Source organism: Muntiacus reevesi, chromosome 20 (genome assembly GCF_963930625.1).
Source record: "Muntiacus reevesi chromosome 20, mMunRee1.1, whole genome shotgun sequence".
Lineage (NCBI taxonomy): Eukaryota > Metazoa > Chordata > Mammalia > Artiodactyla > Cervidae > Muntiacus > Muntiacus reevesi.
The window spans coordinates 19,821,017-19,831,120 of NC_089268.1; the positions used below are offsets into that span (position 1 = coordinate 19,821,017).

Below are 10,104 nucleotides of genomic sequence, written 5' to 3' on the forward strand. Positions count from 1 at the left end.
TTATTATCATTATTATTTGTAGCTCCTTAAAAAGGGTAAAATGAAGCTGGGCACTTGGTGACAAGACCTAAAGGCTTAGTCAATTTCTCTAAAGATGTGACAGTGAGTTCTAGAAAGGAGGTGAAAGGGCAGAAGAGGGGTGGTGTGAACCTGGTTATTTTTATCTCCCTACCCAAAGTGAGGGCTTCTCTGGTGGCTCAGATGGTGAAGAATCTGCCTACAATGTGGGAGACCTGGGTTTGGTCCCTGGATTGGGAAGATCCCCTGGAGGAGGGCATGGCAACCCCCTCCAATATTCTTGCCTGGAGAATCCCCAAGGACAGAGGTGCCTGGCGGGCTACAGTCCATGGGGTCACAAAGAGTCAGACACGACTGAGTGACTAAGCACAGCACATCCAAAGTGAGGATGCTGGGGACAGAGTTATTAAACTCAGGCCCAGCCTTGGCTTCCCAGATCTTTCAATGACCTGCTGTGTGCCTTGAGCATTTTATCCTAATCTCTCTCTTTCCCTGAGCTTCAAGTTTCTCTTCCCCGAATGAGGACACCAAACCCAGCTCAGTTAAATGAGAGCACCTGGGGTTGGCATCCATCAGGCACAAGGCTGCTCTGACGCTCTGCCTGTGGCCCTGTCTCCTCGCCCCCACATGAAGCCACATTGTTCTTGGACTTTGTTTTGCTCGTGCTTGCTTCCCCAACATCAAGACCAGGCTCTGCACACAGTAGGTGCTCAAGTTTTGCTGAATGGAGAGACCTGGGGGTGCATCCAGCTGTCAGAGAGTGATTATTTCCTTTCACACAAGCAGTGAGTTTTCCGGGGGCCTGTCCCACCCCCTCCCTGCGCTTGCAGCCCCACATCCAGCCGGGGGCCCCTCATTCATTCCCCAGAATGGGCTCTGCCCTCCTGTGACCCAGGAGCTCCTGGGCATCCCCCAGCCAGGATTTATGCCCCACCGCCTGTCCCCCCGCCGGGCACGCTGCTCCTTCAAGTCCATGTGCATTCTCTGATCCAACTTGTCCCTGTGCTCTGCTCCCAGCGCTGTGGTCGCTGGGTCACCCTGTGGTTTGCTGAAGGTCAAGCCTGGAGCAGTCTACATTTTCTGCAGCAGAATCCAAATGCCACCAGCTGCGAGGCCTCCTGAAAGGCACTGGCAGTGGGTCCTTCCTTCAGCTGGGGCCCGCCCCACCCCACCCACATACCCGCAGCCACCCAGTGAGGAAGGGGCCCCTCTCCTTTGATTTCCTACACTGCAGTTCAATTGTGTGTCAGCTGCTATCTTGACTCCAGAGAGGCAGGCTGGGCCAGCAGACCTGGATTCACTGGGGGTCCTACATCTTCCCGGGCAGAGTCAGGAGGGACACCTTCTGGTTCCCCAGGAGGAGATGGGGAGCCCTCAGGCGAGGTCGGTCCTTTCCTCTCAAGCTCCATGGCAGCATCCTTGGCGGCTACCGCCCGCTCTGTCCATCCGGGGAGATGACTGGCAGAGCTCCTCAGCCGGAAGTCAGCGACTCCCCCCACCACCACCACCCACAGCCTTCAGCCCCACTGCGCCTCTGGGCTCGCCTCTCCAGCGGACAGCTGTCACCCCTCGAAGGCCATCAACAGCGGCTCCGGGGATGGGAGCCAAGAGGCCAGGCCCAAGCTCTATCCAGTCCCTCTGTGTCACTTCCTGCCCCTCCGCCTTCTCGTCGCTCCCTCCCGCCCTCTGGCCTGCAGAGCCAAGGCTGGACTCCAGCCATGACTGACTTGTGACCGGAGGGCCAAGCAGCTGAGGTGAACTCCAGTCAGTTGTGACATCACCCTTGTTCTAAAAACCTCCGCTTTGGCTCCTCTGACGAGTTCACATCCACTTTAGGGTTTGGCTCCGGAGCCACTGGTCTTACTTACTCCATATTACCTAAAAAGAGCTACTTGAGTTCTGCAAACCTCCCCAGCCGCTGAGGTCAACTGCAGCTCGTGTAACGACCATTCCAGCGTTCTGGGGGAAAGGACAGGGCCCGTGATGCTTTTGGCTCCTTGGAGCCCTTCTGCGGAAATCCCTGCAACCACCAACCAAGTATGTCTCAAATCTTCTTTAAATATGTTCGTATTTTCAAAACATAGAAAGCAACGGTGGGGCTTGGCTGCTCGCAGGCCGCACCGGGAGGAGAGAGGCAGAACTCACCCCTTGCCACTTTCATCCCTCCTGTCCACAGGACCTCATTTTCTGCCTGGAGCCACTCGTTTCTGTGTGTGTAATGAGCTTCATATGATCGGGTACTTGGCTGGTGAAGGTTTGATTCTTATCTTTGGGGAGGGGACAGTAAGGCTACAGTAATGGTAATAAAGCAACATTTCTGTAGCTCAGAACTGTGACAACCTTCTTCCAGGTCTCTCCCCCAGCTCCTCTATCCCAGTCATCCTGGCCATTCTGTGACATCTTTTTTTTTTTTTAATTTACTTATTTGGCTGTGCTGGGTCTTAGTTGCGGCCTGCGGAATCTTTGATCATCATTGCGCCATGGGGATCGTTAGTAGCGGCATTCAGACTCTTAGTCGCAGCATGTGAGATGTAGATCTGTGACCAGGGATTGAACTCTGGCCCCTTGCATCAGGATAGTGGTATCTTAGCCCCTGGACCACAAGGGAAGTCCCTCAGTGACATCTTGTGTCTTAGCCATGTGGGTCTCTGGTTCCAAGGCTGCTGCTTCAGGTGGAGACTGAGGTGACTGTCTTTTCCACTCACGGCTCTTCTCGTGACTTTAGCCAGGAGTTCCCAGATTGCTACCCTCTGTGCCAGTCCTGTCTCTGTTCTGAGTGTTGATGGACTAAAGTGAGCAAGCATCCTTACCCCCCTTGACAGCCCCAAGGTGATCAGTCTTGACCCACTAACACCATCCTTTTTCTCTCCCAAACTCCTTTCTGCGGAACTCTGGTCTGGGGTGCAGGTAACTTGTGTAAGAGGGCTATGTTGGAAGGCTTTGGGTAAAGGAGCATGAAAAAGAGAGGGCGATCTGAGTTACACACATTCTAATTGTTTTAAGAATTTCCCTGCTCCTCTGGACATAACCCATTGTCTTTGCACCAAGCATATACATTTGTGTCTCACTTCCCTTGCAGAAATGAAGTGAAGTGAAAGTTGCTCAGTCGTGTCTGACTCTTCGCGACCCCGTGGACTAAAAAGCCCAAGGAATTCTTCAGGCCAGAACACTGGAGTGGTAGCTGTTCCTTTCTCCATGGGATCTTCCCAACCCAGGAATCGAATCCAGGCCTCTCACATTGCAGGCAGATTCTTTACCAGCTGAGTCACGAGGGAAGCCCAAGAATACTGGAGTGGGTAGCCTATCCCTTCTCCAGTGGATCTTCCTGACCCAGGAATCGAACCGGGGTCTCCTGTATTGCAGGCAGATTCTTTACCAACTGAGCTATCAGTGAACTTGTAGACGTGACACTCCAAAGTGACCCAGTATAAGAGCACCTGGGGGGATTTTCAGCCCTTCCACACTCACACGGAGTCTGACACCTCACTCTGCATGACAGTGGGAAACTGTCCTATTGCCTACAGTGCTAAATGAGCTTTTGGTATTCAGCACCACTCACGCCCACGTCTCCTCTGGAAGGCAGGGCTGGAAGCCTGTGAACTACATTTCCCAGAATCCACTGTCAGCAGGCATCCCATTTATATTCCACAATGACACACTCCTCTGAGACCTGGAAGAGAGAGGGGAGACACTGACCACATGTTTCCTCCGGCCGTGGTGGGCAGTCACATTGGTTTGGGCAGATGTGGGGTTTTGCAGCCACCTCTGGTTTTTCCCCTGTGAATCACCTGCCTGCATGCTATGGGTAGTTCTAGTAGCCAGAGCTCTAGAATTAGTAGTGGTTTCCTGTGGTAGTAAATTTCTGATGTCCTAAAAGCTGGCAGTGGATGCAGAGCCAGCGCCAGCCTTCCCTTCCCTGCTCGTCTTTTCAACTGTCCTATACACACTCAGCTCCCTGTGTCCCTGCATCAAATCCCTCTTTCTGCTTGAACTACATAAATTGGATTCTGGTTTTCTGACAGATACACGTATTCAACATCCTTCACACCTTCTTCTCTATGAATAGAGTCCTGATTTTAGCAGGGCAGAACGTCCAAATGTCATTCTGACCAACTGTTGTTGTTGTTTAGTCGCTAAGTCATGTCTGACTCTTTTGCGACCCCTTGGACTGCACCCAGGCTCATCTGTCAATGGGATTTCCCAGACAAGAATACTGAAGTGAGTATTCATTATTCTCCCCAGGGGATCTTCCTGACCCAGGGATCGGATCGAACCCACATCTCCTGCATTGGCAGGCGAATTCTTTCCCACTGAACTACCTGGGAAGCCCGTTTGGACTGATAAACCACAGCAAAAGTCTACTGGAGATTTGGAGGAAACATTTTGCTTTTCTGATACCAGTATTGCCTCTTTTTCTTTGATCTGTATTCCTATTTTCTACTTTCTGGTTATAATTTGGACTTAGTGGCTGGAGGTTCAATATAATGTTGTGACCAGCAGGGGAAAGACCAAGGAAATTCCTGAGAGTTCAGCCTTGGAATCCTTAACCCCTGAACTAATACTAGGAAATTTTTTTTTCTGGACTTCTTGTTTTGAGAGGAAAATAAAATTCTCCTTAGTTTATGTTAGTCACCGTTGACTCATGATTTCTGTTAGTTTTAGCTAAGCTCAGTCCTCACTAACACCGTAAGAGGTGCCCAGTTACTTCACCTCTTCGGGAATCACTGTCAGACTGGGCCTTGTTACTTCAGGCGTGTTGAGATAGAACTTAACAGAGAATTCCTTCCAGAGGCTTCTTGGCTTCTCATCCGAATAAGCCCTCTCAAGCTGCTTCAACCCAGGCATGTCCAGGCAGGTTTGCATCCACAGGATGTGGCCTTCTTAGACAAACTTTCCAGCATTACAGCATGTATGGGATTTATCTAGAATCTCTTAATCAAATAAACTGAACTCTAAAATAGAACTTGTCTCTTTCTTTGCTCCAAGGCCAAGGTCTACCTAACTATCAGAATAATCTGTTATATGTAAACCAGGGGCAGAAGTCTACACAAATAGATAAAACAACAACAACAAACCAAATCCACCCCGCCCGGCCCCCAAAAGCTACTCTTTCAGGTCTTATCATAAAAAAGAACTGGCCTACTTTGGAAAAAGTTCTAATTTATATGGGTGATTAATAGAGGAGTAATAATGACAGAGAAGTATGTATGCTTTTGCAGTTGGTGATTCTGCTTATTAAGGGAAAAAAAGTAATTTTGCCCTAAAATACAGAGTTTGATGGTTCCAGACATAATAGAAGATGGTTAAAGGAGAAAACCTCTATGAATAGAGGAATTAGTAGAAGCTTTGTGAAAAGAGAATTTTATTTGCCTTGAATTATAATACCTACAAATAATAAGTATCAAAATAGGCAATGAAAAGTAAAATGTAAAATTTTGCCAGTACTGGCTAAGTTTTATGAACTTATTCATAAGATTTTTTTAAAGAAACAGAAACCTATTATGCATTTACTGCAAATATAATATTAATGCAAAAGTCAGAATTTTGTTTTCTTTCTACCATGGTGACAAATTGGTCTTGGAGTACCCAGTCTGCTTTTAACACGTGGTATAAAGTTTTCTTTCCCTAGAGAGCAAAGATTTCATATTTTAGAATGACTTTGTATACTCAGTGCTTTTTTGCCTCCCCGCCACGCTTTTGATTGTTTTTAAACAGAGTAAACTACAAGACTTTCTTATTTTTCGAAAGAGCTAAGTTCTCAAGACTATCTTTAAGTTTTCTGGCTTGTTAGAACTCACTAATAGCAGGTTATAATCACAGCTAAGGTTTCTTACTGGAAAGGGAAGTAGAGGGTTTCCCTGGTGGTTCAGTGATTGAGAGTCTGCCTGCCAACGCAGGGGACATAGGTTTGATCCCTGGTCCTGGAAGATTTTACATGCCAAGGGGCAACTTAGCCCATGCACCACAGCTATTGAGCGCACACACCCTACAGCCCATGCTCCACAACAAGAGAAGCCACCACAATGAGAAGCCTGTGCACCGCAACCAGAGGAAGCCTACACTCAGCAACAAAGCCCCAGCACAGCCAAAATAAATAATAAACAAATAAATAATTTTTGAAAAGGAAATAGAGCAATACAATAGGAAAAAGACTACTTGCTGTTGATTTAGAATGTTTCACAGACCCATAAAGACAAGCGTTAACCTGTATAAAATTAAGATTGACGCAAATGATTTTTGTCCAACAGCAGTGTAAATGAATTTGGTTCAGAGGAGATATAACTGTTTCTGTCTTGTAGAAAAGAAAACTCCAAAGGTTACAGTGCTTTTGCTCTGTGGGTTATTAAGCAGTTATGTTTCTTAATTAGTTGGTATAAATAGTTTGCTCACTCCAGTTTTCTTTGAATCAGTCTTACTGTCTTGCTGGTTCTGCTGATACGTGCTCGCTTGAAAGCAAACAAAACCCTGAAGACTCAGAATGAAAACACATCAAAGCTGAGATAAGTTTTTTAATGTTCCTTTGAAAAATATCATACATGTGAATCTTCTGACTCTGCAGGAAAACAAAGAAGATAGGATATTAATCATCAGCTGTAACCTGGAACATCTCCCAACCCCATGCAACAAACCCAAACAGAATGTCTTATGGATACTGTTGAAATATTTTACAAAATCAACCAGATAACTTATATTGCTAGAGTGGGAAACAATTTACAACTTATCTCGACAAAAATGTGACTAGCTTATTTTGCTAGTAGTGGAAATGTGGGATGTAAACAGTGCTCAGAAGTTGCATCATTAAAAACTGAAAGTGCTAAATACTTAAATATACAATCAGAATGGCAATTCTCTTCCATTCAAGTTCAAGATCCCAATAAAGAAAGTTTGAGATCATCAGGGAGGAAGAAAGTAAGAGATTATCAGGGGTCAATTTTATATAAAAAAGCTTTTGAAATCATCAAAATTTGCGGGAAAAAAGTTTATCAATGACTGGAATTACCATTAATTAGGGTTGGTAGCAATATCAAGTGGTTATTTAAAATATACCCAGTATTTTCAGATGTAAATTATCTAATAGACTTCAGAAACAGTATTTTCGATATGGTCATATTATTATAGTCTAGTTTATGGTCCTCCTTGTTATAAAACATTTGCCTACTAAAATGTGTAATTGCTTTTTGGAAAACTTATACATCAAAGCAATAAAATGTCAATCATGGTTGACAAAGCTTTCGCTCTTTCACACTGAAGTATTGTTAAAAATTTACTTATATGTGAAATTTAAGACTTTGAAATTAATTTAATAGATTTTGTCTATCTTGTGGAACTGAAAATAGTGGTGTTTGAAGTAATATATCTAAACTTATCATCAGTGTTTGAGAAGAAAAATTTTTCACTAAACAATAGTTATATGAAAATCTCATTGGATTTCATACAGAGTACCAGTATAATGCTATGGAAAGTATGTGATATTTCAACTAAGATTTTAGGAGAATTTCCAGTCTGATTTAAGTTGGTGAGTCACTGTGTTCAATTATCTTTGAAAGATTCAATGGAAGATGTAAGTAAGATAAAGCACTTGAAATCTTTCCACCATAAACTTTTATTCTTCAAATAAAATATGGTTAGGGATTCAATAATACATTCAAAGAGCTTAGAATTTAGAAAATAAAAACTGGAGGAGACCTCAAGGGCCTCCTATGGGGTAAGAGCTACAAAAGCAAGTTGAAAATTGTGTCAAGATTTGGATTTTTTTAAAGAGAAATTATGGATAGCGATAGTCAAACATTTTGAAAGTAATTTTTTAGAGATTCAGCTTTAATAAGTGATACCTTAACAAAAAAGTCAACATTTGGCCTCGCCACATGGCTTGCAGGATCTTAGTTCACCAACCAGGGATTGAACCCCTGCCCCCTACTGTGGAAGCCCAGAGCCCTAACCACTGGGCTGTGAGGGAATTCCCATACCAGTTCTTTTTTGAGCTTTGTAAGAAAGCTTCTGTGATGGTTAATCTGGGGACAGTATATACAGAAACTAGGGAAGAAAAGCAGAACATGTCACGAAGTGGGTGACTCTTGTTTGTCCCCAGGGATCCTCCTTCCTTCTCTGCTCTGCTGTTTTGGCAAAGCTGACCCGATGGGCTCGCCCTGCTTCCAGGTACTCAGCCTGCCCCTGGGGTTTGGCAAGTTGGAGAATCAATAAGAGGTCTGAGAAAGGAGGGTCTGAGGTCCAAGTGATCATAGCTAGTTCCCTCCCGGCCTATGGGGCGGAAGGGGTTGGTGATGGAGGGGGGAGTCTAACTAAGGGTCAGCAGCTGCTCCTCCTACCCAGTTCTCTTCTGAGATGGTTTCTGCTCACTCCTCCTCTGTCCTGGGCTGAGATGTCTCCCCACTGTGACCAGCTCTTGGGTGCTGCACTTTTTCTTCATGGCTCCCCTTCTAAGAGTTGCTTCATTAAACTCTTCCCCCAATCACCCAGTTTGCATGTGCCATCTGTTTCCTGCTGAGACCCTAACAGATCTGTATCCATTTGAAGCAACAAAAAAAGAGTATCTATTCCAAAAGAGAAATAAAAACTATTAAATTTTAAAAAATTATTTATTTTTTCATTGGAAGGACTGATACTGAAGCTCCAATACTTTGGCCACCTGATATGAAGAGCTGACTCATTGGAAAAGAACCTGATGCTGGGAAAGATAGAAGGCAGGAGGAGAAGTGGGTGACAGAGGATGAGATGGTTGGATGGCATCACTGACTCAATGGACATGAGTTTGAGCAAGCTCCAGGAGTTGGTGATGGACAAGGAAGCCTGGCCTGCTGCAGTCCATAGGGTTGCAGAGTCGGAAATGACAGAGCGACTGAACAACAATTAAAATTTTATACCACTTGAAAGGTTACTTTCCCCTTATAGTTCTTACAAATATTGGCCATACTCCCCATGTTATACATTACATTCCTGAGCCTGTCTTACACCCCACACTCTGTACCTCCCACTCTCCCACCCTTTATCTCCCCCATGATGGTAATCACTAAGTTGTTCTCTGCTTCTTTCCAGTTATCTTCACTAGTTGGTTCTATTTTTTTAGAGTCCATAAATAAGTAATATCATAGTATGTTTGTCTTTGTCTGACTTATTTCACTGAGCAAAATGCCCTCAGAATCCATCCATGTTGCTTCAAATGGCAAAATTTTCTTCTTTTTTTATGTCTGAGTAGTGCTCCATTGTATATGTATACCACACCTTCTTTATTTATTTGTTTATGGACACTTAGGTTGTTTAACTATCTTGGCGATTGCCAATATTACTGCTATGAACCTTGGGGTGCAGGTATCTTTTTTTGAATTAGTGTTTTTGTTCTTCTCAGATACATACCCAAAAGTGGAATTGCTGGGTCACATGGTAGTTTTGTTTTTAGCTCTTTGAGAGGCCTCCAAACTGTTTTCCAAATGGCTGGACCAATGTACATTCTTGTCAACAGTGTACAAGGATTCCCTTTTCTCCACATCCTCACCAACATTTGTTACCTGTGTTAGATTTTTTTTTAAGTAAAACTGTTAGACTGTTTTTAAAAGGAAAAAAATATCTCTTGTTTGACAACAAAAAGTGAAAAATTTAATGAATGTTTATGTTCTTTCAATTGATCAAATCCTGAAGCATGACCAAATAATATTTGGGTTGTTGGTGAGCAAAACTAAAAAGATGAGGCCAATTAATTAAATATGACATTCCAATGAATGATTTCATATGATTCTTCCAGTAATAGAGATGTAAAATGCATAACAGTCAGCACTACAGTTATAATATATAATGACTGGTTGTATATTTTTAATAGTGTCCAGGCATCTACCATAACCATCCCATCCCATAGTAGAGGGTTTTCCTAATATAATAGTAGATGATAGATGGTAGAAGTCAAGTTAAGTACGGGAGTGAATGTGCTTAGTCCCTGTCGTGTCTGACTCTTTGTGACCCCATGGACTGTAGCCCATCAGGCTCCTCTATCCATGGGGATTCTCCAGACAAGAATGCTGGAGTGGGTTGCTATGTCTTCCTTCAGGGGATCTTCCCAACCCAGGGGTTGAATGC

The 10,104-nt window shown here is 44.2% G+C and overlaps 1 long non-coding RNA gene across 1 annotated transcript; it reads left to right on the plus strand.

The window, feature by feature from the left end:
* Positions 1-1,846: 1,846 nt before the first annotated feature.
* Positions 1,847-9,127, plus strand: LOC136151427 (uncharacterized). The gene is made up of 3 exons (XR_010660036.1): positions 1,847-2,055; positions 3,098-4,236; positions 8,634-9,127. It is a non-coding gene; the product is annotated as an uncharacterized lncRNA (long non-coding RNA).
* The last annotated feature ends 977 nt before the right edge of the window (positions 9,128-10,104 follow it).